Source organism: Colius striatus, chromosome 16 (assembly GCF_028858725.1).
Source record: "Colius striatus isolate bColStr4 chromosome 16, bColStr4.1.hap1, whole genome shotgun sequence".
NCBI lineage: Eukaryota > Metazoa > Chordata > Aves > Coliiformes > Coliidae > Colius > Colius striatus.
The window spans coordinates 17,079,916-17,094,940 of record NC_084774.1 but is presented as its reverse complement, the minus strand read 5'-3'; the positions used below and the strand labels follow the sequence as shown (position 1 = coordinate 17,094,940).

At 38.2% G+C, this 15,025-nt stretch overlaps 1 long non-coding RNA gene across 1 annotated transcript; it reads right to left on the bottom strand.

Annotated features, from left to right (window-relative positions):
- Positions 1 to 1,113: 1,113 nt before the first annotated feature.
- Positions 1,114 to 13,858, bottom strand: LOC133626966 (uncharacterized). Its single transcript, XR_009819860.1, has 3 exons — positions 13,780 to 13,858; positions 12,464 to 12,610; positions 1,114 to 1,770 (listed from the first exon to the last, which is right to left on the bottom strand). It is a non-coding gene; the product is annotated as an uncharacterized LOC133626966 (long non-coding RNA).
- Positions 13,859 to 15,025: the final 1,167 nt, after the last annotated feature.

The window sequence follows — 15,025 nt, the reverse complement described above, 5'->3', positions numbered from 1 at the left end:
AAGGGAACAAAACCAAACGCACTGAATTTGCCAGTTCATTGTCCTAAGCAAGACCTGAGTCAGAATGCAGTGATGCTGATGGTGACTGGGAACACTGCCAAACTGACACACTTGGACCTATCTAAGAGAATCGGTATGCAGCAGATAGAAACAGCCTTAGGAAAGGCCTAAGGTCCTATCCTGGTGATTCAAAGAAATGGTGACCCAAATGCAAAAGAAAAATTAACAAATCTTTAGTCATTAACAAAACCAAAAATCTCAAAAGCACATCAGACAAAATACAGCATTTGTATTCACTAGGCTGCTCTGCTAAAACAGACAAAAGAATTCTGTCAGGAATCAGGAAATGAATGCTTTAAATACTCTTTATTTTCTTGTCCATACACTTATTTTTCAACAGGAGGTACAAGTCTGGTATAAATGCACAGAGGAACATCTGGTAAATTCAGAAGACTTTGTCTGTTAAGTCAAAATAATTGCATGTCCTACTGCAGCTTGACCAATTCTTTTAAATAGGAGTGGTGAATTGTTTGGAGGGGGAAGGGAAAAAAGGTAAAGAAAACAAAGAAGAGAGATAGGGGAAGCTAAAAGCTTTGTTAAAGGAGAAGGGGGAGAGAGATTAGCTAGTGTTTGTCCTTTTCAGTGCTTTGGAGATGTTTAGGAAAAGCAGGGCTGTGAGTCAGGAAAAAGAAAAAAAAAGCTAAAGAGAGAAACCAAAGGGAAGATGGAGAGCATTAATTCAGTCAAGAGGAAAATAAAAGACAAATGTTAGAAGTACAATGTACTGTATTTAAAGGGTTTTTTTCAGACTCTCCACAAAGCGCATAAATCAAGCACCACAATGCTGTATGGGACTATACTACTCATATATACCCAAAGCCTCAAAATTAAACAAATACCAGTAAGGAAGAGATTTGTCTGCATGACAAATGGGTTTTGATATGCACCCCTATAGGGGGTGAATTACCAGGGACAGAGAGGAAACAGTAGGTGATGGACAAAAGATGGAGCTTAAAAAACAAATACACAAAAGGTAAGGGGGAATGTCATCTTTTCTAAGGATAATGATTTTTTTTTTTAAAAGAAATAAAAAAACCCAAACCAAACAATTTTTAAAAACCAACCAACCAAAAAATACTCAGGAAATGAAGTTGCATTAAGGGCTTGTAGCTTCATCCTGGATTTACAAATCATTGGCTGATGACTCTAATTACTAGAATGAGAATATAAAACATTGCAAATCAGTGTCTTTAAGAGATTTTTCCACCTTTTCCCCTTTATCCTGATTCTGCTGCAGTATCAATAACTGCTCAAAAGACCCAAAGATTACTGCCATCTGATACGGAATCTAACAACAAATGTCTATAAAGGCAATTTCCAAATTTTTAAAAGTAGGCTGGATGTTAAAATTAGTGGCCCAAGAAGGTTGCTAATTTTGAAAATTATTAGAAACTACTGTAGAATGTGTTTATGCCCAGTAAGTAGCAGGTTTGCTCACAAGCTTAAAAGGCTTTGTGGCCATCTGTGTGCATGCTTTTGTCCTTCTGAATAATATCTTTGAATACTGTTGGTTTACATTACTTGTTGTGGATCACAATGGTCACTCATTGACTGCAAATAGAAAAGCTGCTTTTATTTGTAATATACACTGATTATCTGTGAATTATGTAAGTTTCCTTTGACAGGCATTTTTAGAATGCTGTGCAACTGCCTCGTGCATTTCCTTCTAAAAGAAGTCTCCATTCATGTTCAATCATCTGCCAAAAGTACCTGGGGGAGAAAAAAAAAAAGCACCCTTGAGCCCTTTCATTTAGCAGCTATAGCTTTTTAAAAGAGGTGCTACAGACTATGTTATCTTAAGGCATAAGTCCATATATTTTATCCCTTTCACCCTCAGTTTGAACCAGTCTCTCCATGACTTAACAACTGGGAGCAGGGCTGTTGGATATCCTATATAAACCAGGATTTTCATTATTACATATTTAAATTATATGTTTTGCATTAAAAGCCTAACAGGTATATATTATTTCATATTTCCTATGCAATCAAATACTTTTTCAGTTACCCAGAAAGCAGCTGTGAGACATATGCAGATAGACGGCATGCCAGACGTAAACCACCGTGCAGTTGAACTGCACTTCTGTAGCAAGTGGATTTATCATGCTGACTCTGTGATAACACACAACTCACTGCAACTCGCTGCACATGCAAGGTCTGTGGCTACAGGAATGTAGATACCCTGAAGGAGAACTAGATACAAAAATCTGAAGGAAGTCTGTGGTTCACCAAGGGATTCTAATGGCCAAGTGTGAGACACCTGGTATATAACACTTATTCTGATATCAAAGTCCTTCCCAAGAAAACAGAAGAATGTCACTACTGTTAGGGAATAATTATTTAGGACAAGGTCCATATAATGCCAAACTCTAGTCCTACTACCATGGTTTCTTTTTCTTCTCTGATTTTTTCACATTCAGGAATCATTTGCAGTTATCATAGAATCATTTTGGTTGGGAATGACCTTTAAGATCAAGTCCAACCACTAACCTCACTGCCAAGCTCCCCAATAAACCGTATCTCTTAGCACCTCATCTACATGGCCTTTAAATCTCTGCAGTGATAATGATTCCATCACCTACCTGTGCATCCTGTGCCAGTGTTTTAAGAATTCTCTAGGTGATTAAGTTCTTTTTAATCTCAAATCTAAACCTCTCCTGTTGCAACTTGAGGCTGTTTCCTCTTGTCCCATCACTTGTTACTTGGGAGGAGGGACTAACACCCACCTTGCCCTAAACCTTCCTTTCAGGTGGTTGCAGAGAGTAATCATGTTTCCCCTCAGACTCTTTTTCTCCATATTGAACACCCACGGTTCCCTCAGCTGCTTCTCAACAGGCTTGTGCTCCAGACCCTTCATCAACTTCATTGCCTGTCTCTAGACATGCTCTAGCACCTCAATGTTCTTCTTATAGTGAGGGGCACAAAACTGAACACAGAACTGAACTGTAGTGCCCAGTGCCAGAACAAAGGGTAATAGGCATAATTGGGAACACAGGAAGTTCCACTTGAACATGAGGAAAAACTTCCTTACTGTCAGGGTGACTGAACACTGTCAGATTGGTTGCCCAGATTGGTTGTGGTGTCTCTTTCTCTGGAGTTTTTCAAAACTCACCTTGATGCATTCCTGTGTGACCTGATCAAGGGGAACCTGCTTTAGCAGAGGTTGGTCCCTTCCAACCATTCTGTGATTCTGTATTTCAGGTTGGGCTTCACCAGTACTGAGTGGAGAAGCACAATCACTTCCTTGGCCCTGCTGGTCACACTATTTCTGATACAAGCCAGGATGCCGTTGGCCTTCTTGGCCACCTGGGCACACTGCTGGCTCATGTTCAGCTGCTGTCAACCAACACTCCCAGGTCCTTTCCCTGCAGACAGCTTTCCAGCTACACATCCCCAAGTGCAGGACCTGGCACTTGGCCTTGTTAAATCTCATACAATTGGTCTCAGCCCATTGTTCCAGCCTGTCCAGGTGTCCAGGTCCCTCTGAAGAGCCTTCCTGCTCTCAAGCAGAACTATGCACCTGCCCAGCTTTGTGTCATCTGAGGATGCACTTGATCCCCTCATCCAGATCATTGATAAAGATATTAAAATCTCTCACCAATGAGATACATCACTTGGTTTGTTATTTTGTTTCTTTGGGTTGTTTTTTTTTTAAATAAAATTTGATTATCTCACAGAAGACTACATCAGTTTAAAACTCATACCAAATATGTACAGACATGGAGTTAAAAATGTACTGTTATTATAGTGATTTTTCCTCTTTCCTTTTATACCTTATTACAATCCACTACAGATTTAGACTATGTCACTCTCACTTTTAATCTCTTTCCTGTCCCTCCACACTCTAAATTTGTAGTCAGCTTTAAGACTCTGCATATTTACACCTTTCTCCCCACCATCTGCTATTTCCACTGCTATATTCACCTTACTTTTGTGGTTTGCCTCTCATCAGCAAAAAAGCCCTTCTTTCTCTTTCCACCACAAATGTGCAGTACAATCACGTTCACAAAGGCTTAACCCATAGTTTCACCAACAATTTTCTTCTTTTTTAAAATGAGACACACTAGCATAAGCATCTGCCCATTCCTTCCAGCCACAGTACTCAGCTCGAGTCACACATTGAGCACAGTGCCAGTATGGTTACACAGAGGACAAGAACAGTGAATCAAATATTTACTGTGTTAACCCAAGAAAGGCATCAATTCACAACAGCTCACAACACTTCTGCAATAACAATTGTAAAGGCATGACTGAGGGAGCAGGAATGAGCAGCTCAAAATAAGTGAATCACCACCATTAAAAGAAATTGTTGTGAAATTACATAATCAAGCACTGTATCCATATTTTCACTGGATTTACGTAATTAACTATGTTTTCTTTTGCCCAAATGACACTGTAAATCTGTCCGGGTCTCTTCAATCTTATGAAAGGGCAGGAAGAAAAAAAGCCTTTGAAATATAATCATGTCTCTGAAAAAAACCAACACATTTTCCAGCTGTGGCTTTGTCTTTTGAAGCCATGTGAAACACTTGCTCATAATTAGCACTTATTTCACTCACATTAACTAACATCTGCATAAACTGTTGAATTCATTTTAGCACCTTTACAGATTATTATTTTTCATGTACTGTTGGACTTAAGGACAATGTTTACTAAGCCCTTCTTATCAGGTGACAGAAATGAGGACATTCCTGAGCTAATGCCACTGTAAAGTTGTTTCCCAAAAGAGAAGCCTACCATAAAGAAATCTATACCTACATCAAACCCCATAATTCTGAAAGGGTAGAACAAATGATGCTATATTTATTCTATTTGGCAATAACACAATAAAATCCAAGTTATAATGTACAAATACGTCTACACCATGTGACTAGTCTGCAAACTTTTTTACTAAATGAACTTCAATACTATTCTTAAAGCAACAAAATCCTCATAGGTCATTAGAATGGACAAATGTCAGAATTTAGGGTATTCAAAAGTGAAGTTGCATGCACATTTAAACACATAAGGAGCAATAGAACAAAAGTATAGGGGAAATAAATACCTTTCTGTGTTGAAGCGACTATAGGCCCAAAAAGAACTCAAATGTCGATTTACCCTTTTATACTGACCTCTTGTGTAACAGTCTTGCTTAATCCTGGCTTTTAAAGATATGTTGGAATATAACATTCCAAGTGCTACAATCCATACTGAAAACAACTTGTACATCCTGCTTTTCCCAAAAAAACCAACCAAACAAACAAAACCCCATAAAAATATTGTCCAGTTCTCTGAATGCCTGTGTTTTGACTTCTCAATGTTCCTCACTCATCTGCAGTGTTTTGGGTAAGATTAGTGCTTTGCATTTCTGTGAGCAAAATGAACCTCATAGCTTTTGTCCTCTTCTTCTCTGACAGTCTATGTTAGAATCAAAACAAAACCATAAACCACAAATCCCAGAGCATATTTGCAGCAAACACTTTTGTGTTTGTGTTTATTTACGTGTGTATGAATTCGTTTAGGAAAACTTAGATCTTGATGGACATATAGCATAGAATGCCGCCAGCATTTAAAATGGCACTCAAAAACTGTACTGGTGTTTTTTTCTGACAGACCAGAAGAGAACCAAGGGCATGTATGATGACCAAATACTATGCTCTCTTTTACAAAGCTGAGCAGCACGGCTGTAAAAGGCAAGGCTATCAGCAGAACACTTGAAATGAAACTATCTGTATAATTTAAAGTAGAAAAAAATGGTCCTATGTAGCTCATGTATTATAATTAAAAATTCTCTTAACATTGCCTCTATTTGCAATGATTTCTAAAGCAAGTGCTGTACCATGTAATTCCTAAACAGCAATTTCTTTGAAAGGTAAGGTTGTCATTCCTGCTTGGTCTTAGTTGCTGTGTTTTTCTTTTTAATTAAAAAAGTAGTCCACATACATTTTTACATTATTTTGTTCTTCATGTTAAAATATGATAACATTTACATAATTGTCCAACATATAAATATTTCTATTTACTATGGTTTATATAAACATTTAAATACAACATAAATTATTTACAGGAAAAACTAGTTCTGGTGCAGAACAACCAGTCTTGTCCTGTAACAAATTTCAAACCCACAAGCTGTTCTGTATTTGTTATCAAATGAGAGTTTCTAAGATTGCAGTCCTGGACTAAAGGTCTCTGTAGCTTTTTTTATAGTGTATCCGAACTGCTCTTCACCTGGTTTTCCATTTAGTCTATGGAAATGGGATCCTGATCTTGATTTGGATGTTTCTATGGGATAGATACTTCAAAATAAACTTCTTTATGTATAAATAATAAGGATATTTCCCCCAGATATTTAGTAAATAATCTTAAAAATATCTACTTCTACTCACTCAGATATGTCCCAATAAAACGCTCCTATAATTTAAAGTGCCCAAAACTTCTTTTCCTTACTTTTTGTGTGGAAAGGACTGGAAATAACTGCACAGCTGTGGTGGTTTTTGAGTCCCTAGTTCGCTGACTTTGGTAGAAGTGTGGCATCCCCTAGCGTTCATTTGTCCGTTATTACACCGGAAAAAAAATGTGGGCAAATATCTCGGCGAATGCTATTCAGAACAGTCTTTGCCATATGATTTAACGTTCATTTTCATGTCAAGATTTTAGCAGATGGACCTCACTGATCTGCCTGATAACTATAAAAAAAGCCTGAGGATTAAGTTTTCCTCAAGGAACAGAGATATCTCTATTGTAGCAGCATGACGAGAAGCAATTAAAGAGGGGATTGGACTAGATGGTCCCTTCCAACCCCTACCATTCTATGATTCTATGTTTAAACCCATATACTGGTTAGTGTCAACACCAAGACTGTGGACGAGCCATCCTGCACTGGCCTGCATGGTTTTTATATCAGCAGCCACTATTCTGGGCCTCCAGAAGAGCCCTAGCCAGCAGAGTTCAATGCTTTCTTAATGAGGTAACCATGGAACAATGTGTCTTACACTTTGATGGAAAATAAGAGCTCAGGTACCTCTAATTAAACTTGGGCATAGTCTTCCCCTAGCCACATCAAACACCTCATGGTGTAAATCTAATTGAAGACAAACAGGCAAATGCAAAGCATTGCTAAGTGCTAGTCCAGACATGTTTTTTGCCATAAAAGTTACAGTTAAATATGTAGTGCTATGTAAACAAATCTTAGTAAACATGAATAAAAAGACGAAGGCTGGAAGCAAGGTGGTTCTTGTAGGATGCAGGCAGACAGAAAATACTGAGGCAATTGAGACTCTTCTAGCTGAATGTATGAGGCAACCACCACCAGGGGACACACATAACCCCAATAATTTATTCAGAGCTGAACATGACAACATTTTCTGGAGAAAAGGAAGGCATATGGGCCCTCAAAACACACCTCTAATTTCATCACAAATTATGACCATATTTCTGCAAAGTTCTGTCAACATTCAGTGTCATTGTAGTCTTGTACAAAGTGTATGTATTTTTTTTTGAGCTCTGATATGTCAGATTTAAATTCTATTGTGCTATAAAGCTCACTAAAAATCAGACAGATGTGTCTGAGCTTTTGGATCAACATTTTTATTTACATTAGAAGTGAGCAATTGCAACCAGAATGTCATTCACTCTGAACTGAATATATTCCCATATATCTTAGAAAATTGAAAAAAACAAAAGTATTTCTTTCAAGTGGTATGACAAGCACACTATTATGGTTTTGCAAGTTAATTAAGAAGGGACATAATAGCTTAGTTCAGAGTGTCTGTTTTCTGCAGTAACCCAATAGACTTAGAGATCTAATTCACCTACAAATGCCATGCACAGTGTGCTTTAAGCTTAGAGATGGGATAATTTCCAGTCACAAACATGTTTTTCTTTACCTCTATGTGGTTTTCTTGACAACTTTTCAAGATTTTTTTTTTCCTGATGGTAGGAGTTTGCCATCTCACCTTGGTAACATTGAGCATATAAACAAAATACGAAATGCACCCTCTGGATGATACGTTGTCACTGTTTTGCCAACTAAACTAATAGAAAAGAGCTGCACTACAAACAGTTCTAATCAACCTTTCCAGGTAGAAAAATGTGCTGCTTTAGAAATAAACCTCTCCGCTTGTTAGCAGCATGAGAGAGCAGCTCAGTTTTGAAATTAGAAAAACAAAGGAATTCATTTAGTCCCATTACCCCAAAAAATTTTCCCATCTCAACAAAATAATTCAGTCAACCAGAGAGACATCTAGCAATATTCAAAATGTCCTAGGATATTCCGTGTGACTTCTAGCTTCTACTCCGCAACACTACTTACAGAGCAATGTCTTTATTGATGTCTCATTGAACTCATTAGCAAATTAGTTTTATGTGGTTACCATATAACAGGAAAGAACAATATCTTTTCAAAACAGACTAATCTGATGAATGCAAGTAAAGTAAGAAAGAAAAAGTAGATGCAAAACATCTCTCCATGACTAAAACCCATAGAAAATTCTTTACAAAATTCTAACATATATATAGTAGAAGCCACAATAAACACATCTTGTACCATACTCCACTAATTCATGTTTAAAATACGCACATCACTAAACCACAGAAGCATAAAAGAGTATCACTTAACAGTACATACAGTATTTTCTCCTCTTACAATCCCAAGCATGCTCCTTACATTATCTCAGCCACTAAAATACTATAGGCTATACCTTTCACTGTTTTGTACATGCACATGATCAAGAAACATTTCTTCCCAACATTAATACCTCCCTGGCTGTTTGACAGAGTCAGTGATTAAGCTGGGAGAAGACAATTTGCCAATAGATTTTGTGGGGAAACAGCAAAAAACAACACAACATAAATAAGGCTGCTTACACTGTTCAGCCTTGCCCTCTGATATTATTACAGTGGCAAGAGATCTGGTTTTGGACAGAAAAGCTAAGAATATAGATCCTTTTTTATTGTTTCCATATTTGCTTTTGTGGATTTAGATTATGCAAGTTGTATTTATAAGAACACTAATTCTCTACAGTTTCTAATTACTAATTCTCAATTTTTCTTCAATGCTTAATTGGTGTAACCCTTGCACAGAAGAGAGAAGATGCTATTATTTATAGAGAATAAGAACAGATGCTTATACAGAATATATTATTGGTCAACAGCTGTGACAGAATATTCGCTGTTAGAGGATAAAAACTAACAAAGAGGGGGGGTGGGGAGGAAGAATATTCCTGAAAGAAGGATGTCAGGGTTTCTGTGCATCTGGCCCTTAGTTATTATTATCTGAGCTGCCCAGGCTCAATTGGCAAATTGTGTATGTGTGATCTCAGACTCATACTTTGCAACAGTCTCACATAAACTTCCAATTTGTAATATTAATAGTAGTAAATCATGACAATAAATCTAGGATTTAAAAAAAAAAAACCAAACAGTTCTCTGCTAAAGTTTGTGGTTTATTGCATTTTTAGGAGTGATAAAGGCCAACAACTGATTCAACATTTTTCAATTGTTTTATCATATTTTAGGAGACTTGCTGCTAGGTGGTTCCACATCTAAGGAATACCAGTGTAGTACGTTGATACACTACCTCAGAGACCATAGCTCAGCAAATTTCCAAGAAAACATAATAATATAGATTTATAAATATTACCTTAGGTAGAACAATCCTTAGAATGTGGGAAAAAAAGGGGGAGTTTATCCACCCAGATAAAAGATAAAGAAACATCACATTTTAAAAAAACGCCAACTGTATTTTCAGTTTCAATTATTTCTAGTCATTAGTTTTTCCTTGACTAACTACTTAACGTATTAATGCATGAATGAAATATTAGTCTTTACATTGCAGGGTCATCTATTTAAATGTCACTTTAATAGCTTATTACATAAAACCCTAGGGTGAAATCCAGGCCCTATTAGCTCCCATGAGTCCAGAGTTTCACCTAGAACATTAATCTGCTTTTTCAATGCAGGGAAATGATAGTCTTTCAAGGAAAATAAAATCTTTTCTAGGCAAATTAAAAATTATTAATGTACCTAGGTCCTTCTTGTGTGTATTGAGGAAGTTGTGAACAATAACAGTTAATAGAAACCTTGACAGAAAACTGGAACAGTTTTTCCAAATGCAGTGTCATATTTCATTTTTCATTCGTCTGTTTTCTTATATTACTTTTACTACTTTGCAACTATCAATACTTTGGGTTTTATGCAAAACACTTATAAAAGCATTATTCTGTCCATTTCATAAATGGTACAAATGTGGAAGGAAGAGTAAACTACTTTCACCCCCTCAAATCACCAGGTAAATTCAGTATTATGACCTGAATGATCAGTTTGAAATGTGATAGAAGTGAACACTGAGTTGAAGGAAAGGGTGTGCATTCCCTCTTCATTTTTCAGTGCAAACAAAAAGTCTCTGGAAATTGTCCAGTATTTCTTAAGCTCATTGTTTTCATGATTCCTTCGTGAATCACAAGATGCAGGAAAAAGGCCTTAAAATTCAAGCCTTTTCACTCCTTTGTTAAAATATATGACACCCTCAAGCCAAAATAAGAAAGTTAGACAATGTCATTTTTAGAATTTAATGGGCTTGAGTAGGGTTACTGAACTAGAACTTCAGTTTCAAGTTCCATTCTGTAACCAGTAATGTATGTTGCTTCTGCATAATGTTAGCACTGGATAATACAGGTATGCACTCTCTAGGCACGAAAGCAATACTGCACTAAGATGGGACAAGGGCTTCTTTGGAAATAAGGTCAATGGTAGAAAGTTCAGCAGTCTAAATCATTCTAGAAACCTTGACTATCAGCTTGGCTGGGAGTTTTAACAACATAGTTTCACAAACCAGGTTGGATGGTGCTTATTTGTGATACATACAGATTCTATTGCCAAAATTTCAATTTAGGTCTTAATAGAAAGCAACACCTTGTTTTTTGTTCTGTTAAAGGCCCCATGGGCTTTCACAGCCTTCAGTCTGGGAAAGGTAAACAGAGATGACTACTAATGAATGGTCACAGCTCCTTGTTCTTGTTGCAGCAGATTCATAAAGGCTTGGCTGAACATCATGCTGGCTTACCTTCATTCTTTGTGTAGGTGAGATTGCACTTGAGCTTTTCAAAAGCCAGACTAGATAAAGTTACAAGCAATCTGGTCTAATCTCATAATTTGATCACACTTTGAGCAGGAGGTTGGCCTACAGACTTCCTGAGGCCCCTTTCAGCCTGAGTGTTTCTATGATTTGCAAAAGAGTATAAAACTTTCTTAAAATTCAGGTAAGGTAAGCCTGAAACATAGGTTTTCTCCTTGCAAAAGGAAATAATAGTTCTAACCTATGTTTTCATTCCTATTTATGTTTTGGTGGCACTTTTTAGTTATTCAGAAAGGGGAGGGGGAGGTGGGGGCAGGCAGGGATGACATATAGAGGAAAAAAAGTTATTCACAAATTGATACCAGTCGCTGGATTGTTGTGCAGTCTTCATGTATCCTATGTATTCTATTAAATAGAAGTGTTTACATTGTCTAGTTTCTAAAATGCAATTTCTGAGATAACACTTTTTAATGTAATAGCTTTAATCAGTTGGTAGTCTTGGAAACTGCTCTTTGAAGAACTGCATATCCAGAGATACAAACTCCATTCCAAAAGGGAAATACACATTACAATAAGAAAATAAGAACAACCCATAAGTTCACAAAGATGTATGTGGAAATAATTAATTATAGATTTATAATATATCTATCTGTTGATTCAATTATTAACATGAAAATGACAAATATAAAACAATGCAGGTTTAGTGCCAAGCAGTTTCATATGAAATGCACTAAACATGAAAACAGAGGTTTGCAACCAATATAAACCAGCATACAAGTTTGTGTGTTTATTTTAATTTATATTAAAGTAGATTCTATTCAGATAAGAATTTGACTGTATCCAGAAAATCTGCTTACTACATTAATTAGCAAAATCCTTTTAATCTCTCCATTTTTGTTCAGTTATGTGGACCTCTAAAATACCATAGAAAGAACAACCCAACTAATACCAACAGAGGCTTTTGCCATAAATATGAAAAAATTAAGCATTTAGACACCATAAACATCTTAATGTCACACTAACTGCAGTGTAAAAATTAACTAAGATAACCAGTATGATAGCATTTTACAGGATTTATAAATAGCAAATTTTAATGAAAAGCTTTTACTGAAACAGCAATAAAAAATGGCATTTTTCTTGTGATCTGAAAGCTCAGTCCAACACTACCTCTTTTCAACTGTATAGTCTACTTGATCCTTGTTAGTCTCCATGCTAGTCTGTGTTCATACAATGCCCCCCCCACCCCTCAATGAAAACAAAACCAATCTGAGATGGTCTTTTAACACTCAAAAAGGAATTATATAACCAATTTGAATGTATTTGCCTCGTGATTTTTAAACCAGATTTACTTACATCATTACAATGACTGGGTATTTTTTCTTCTCTGAATTCATTCAAATTCTGAATTAGCTCATCTTGTTTAACTGAAGCATAAAATAAAGGAGTCATTCTTAGCTACTTCTGTGTTGTCGGGCAGATATTTGGTTGATTTCTACAACTCTGCAAAAGACATTAATTTAATTTTGTTTTCTGTACAGAAGAATAAAAGAACAAAACTTAGAAACATACTAAATATTTAATAATAATAAATAATATTAAATCCTGTGCAGCTGTTTTCAATCTAGGCGGCTGGTGAGACATAACTTCCTAATTTTCTATTTAATTCCTTGGTGAAATGCATAAAATGACAAACCAACAGAAAAATGTAAGCCTTTTCTTAGCTAGAAGCTATGGGGTTCTGTTTTGTTCCTTTTTTACTGGAAAAAGCAACTATGAAAATAAGACTAGCTGTTTGCTAAGTTTGATTCAAGGATAGAACAATGGAAATGACATTGCGGGCTCTATTTGAAATGGGCCCACAGAAACTGTGGAATTAAAGAGATAAAAAACCTCTTTCAGTCCTAAACTTGGGACTTAGAGCTTAAATAATATAGACACAGAATTACAGACCGGGCAGGAACATAGGTGGCCAGAAAAATAAGTGGATTGTCCTCACACAAGTCCATCCAGTTATTTCAGTTTCCAAACATCAGATACTCTCAATTATGAAGAAAATGTTTCAGTGAATATTAAATATTTAACTAAGCACTAGGTAGCAAAAGTTACTATCCAGCTGAAACAAATGGTGGGTCCTATTTGGCAACTGGATTCTTCCCAGGAATCAGGTGCAGCCACTTTTAGTGCACCAGAGGAAACACCCAGTTGCCAGACAAGACCTTATTTGTCTTTCCCCACTCTCTTTTTCTGGGATGCCATAACACCTTTTGGCCTTCAACCCGTTCCTTTGTTAACTCTTTTCTTTTTTGCTGATACGTTGATGTGGTTTTCCCCCCTAGTTCCAGATGGAGAGAGCAGATAGCCAAATGTCTGCATTTTTAGGACTTCAGAGCACTCCGAGTCCCCTTTCTCTGGATTTTAATGGGGAAAAAACAAACAAACAAGATAAAATACGATTCTCAACAGCATTTTCCCTTTTGTGTAGCCGCAGTTAAAGGAAAACAGCCCACCCGCAGAGGGACACGATGAGGAGCCGTTTCCCAGCACCCGGGCGGGCCGCAGTGCCAGGAGTCATGAGGACGGCTGACGGCCCCGCTTCACGAAAACGGAGCTACCTGACCGCCCCGGAGCTGCGACAAGCACAGCCTCCACAGGGGCCAGGCGGGACCGACCTGACTCAAGAGGTGCTCGACCCGCTGCAGCACTGCCGCGAGGGCCCTTCTCAGCGCCCAGCACAACCCACCTCCCCCCAGCCCGCGTACAAGGCTCTCAAGGGCCTGCTCACTCACACCGCCTCAGGTACTCAGGCACCGCCTCCTCCAGAAACCGCGCTTCTAGCCCGCTTCAGGATTGGGTGCCGCCGCTGCCAATCATAAACAAGCTTACATTTGATTGGCTAGATTGCGGAAGGGGTGGCGGTTACCGCGCGTGAGGCGCTGCGTCCCTCAGGGGGCTGCTGGTGGCAGGGAGTTGTTAATGTCACAGGCCTTGCCAGGGAAAACGAGAGGCTCGGTGGTGCTGGGCTACGAGTTCACCGTTCAGAACCATGCGGATGCCGCATCATACCTGGTGGAGAGCCTTCTTGTAGTGCTCATGTTTGAGGTACTGGCTGAGGTGAGGCGCCGGTAGCTGCCGAGTCGCGCAGCAGCCTCATCCTGCTGTGGGACAGCCGTGACACCTTTGGCTTCCTGCTCTAGTGTCCCCAGTACATCCCTCCCCCTCGCTTAGCCTCGTTCGCTCCGGCTCCGTCTGCCTTTTCCCTTTTTTCCTGCAGGCCCATGTCTCTGTTTCTTCTCTCCACCGAGGTACCTAACTCTGTGACACCCTGCTGGGGCACCTTGCTCTCTATTTTCTGAGTGCAGCCAGTGATACGTCTGCGCTGGCTCCCATACTTCTCAATGCCGGCTCTACTGAGTTGTGTTTGCCAGATCCCACTTGTTAGATCATCTTTTACCCTCTCTTGTCAGATTGCTGTGCTTTTCATTTCTCGTCTGGTTTTCCTTCAGCTCTGCACATAATTCTTTCCTAGCACCCTCCCATAAGCTCCCTTTCACACAGTTTCAGTCTCCTGAGTTACAAGGCTCTTCAAGCCTTCTTGCTTAAAACAGAGTCTTTTTATGTCTCTTTGTTGTGTCTGTTTACTTTTTTCTTTCACTCTCTGTTCAAAAGTGGTAAAGCAGTTAGGAACACTGTTATAAAGAAGGCTGCAGACAGTCTCGGTTGTTTTGAGCACGCTTATCCAGATGGTAGTGAAAAACTGCTAGTCACCCTTTTGAATCACTGCTCAGTCTATTGCTATTCTTGGCTCGGTTTCTTAGTAGTGGATAATCTGAAGAAAAAAAGTGGGATTAGACAGGTATAGCCTAACTTCTGAATTTCCCTTTGCCTTTTTAAGAGCTATCATAAAGTTTCTTTCCA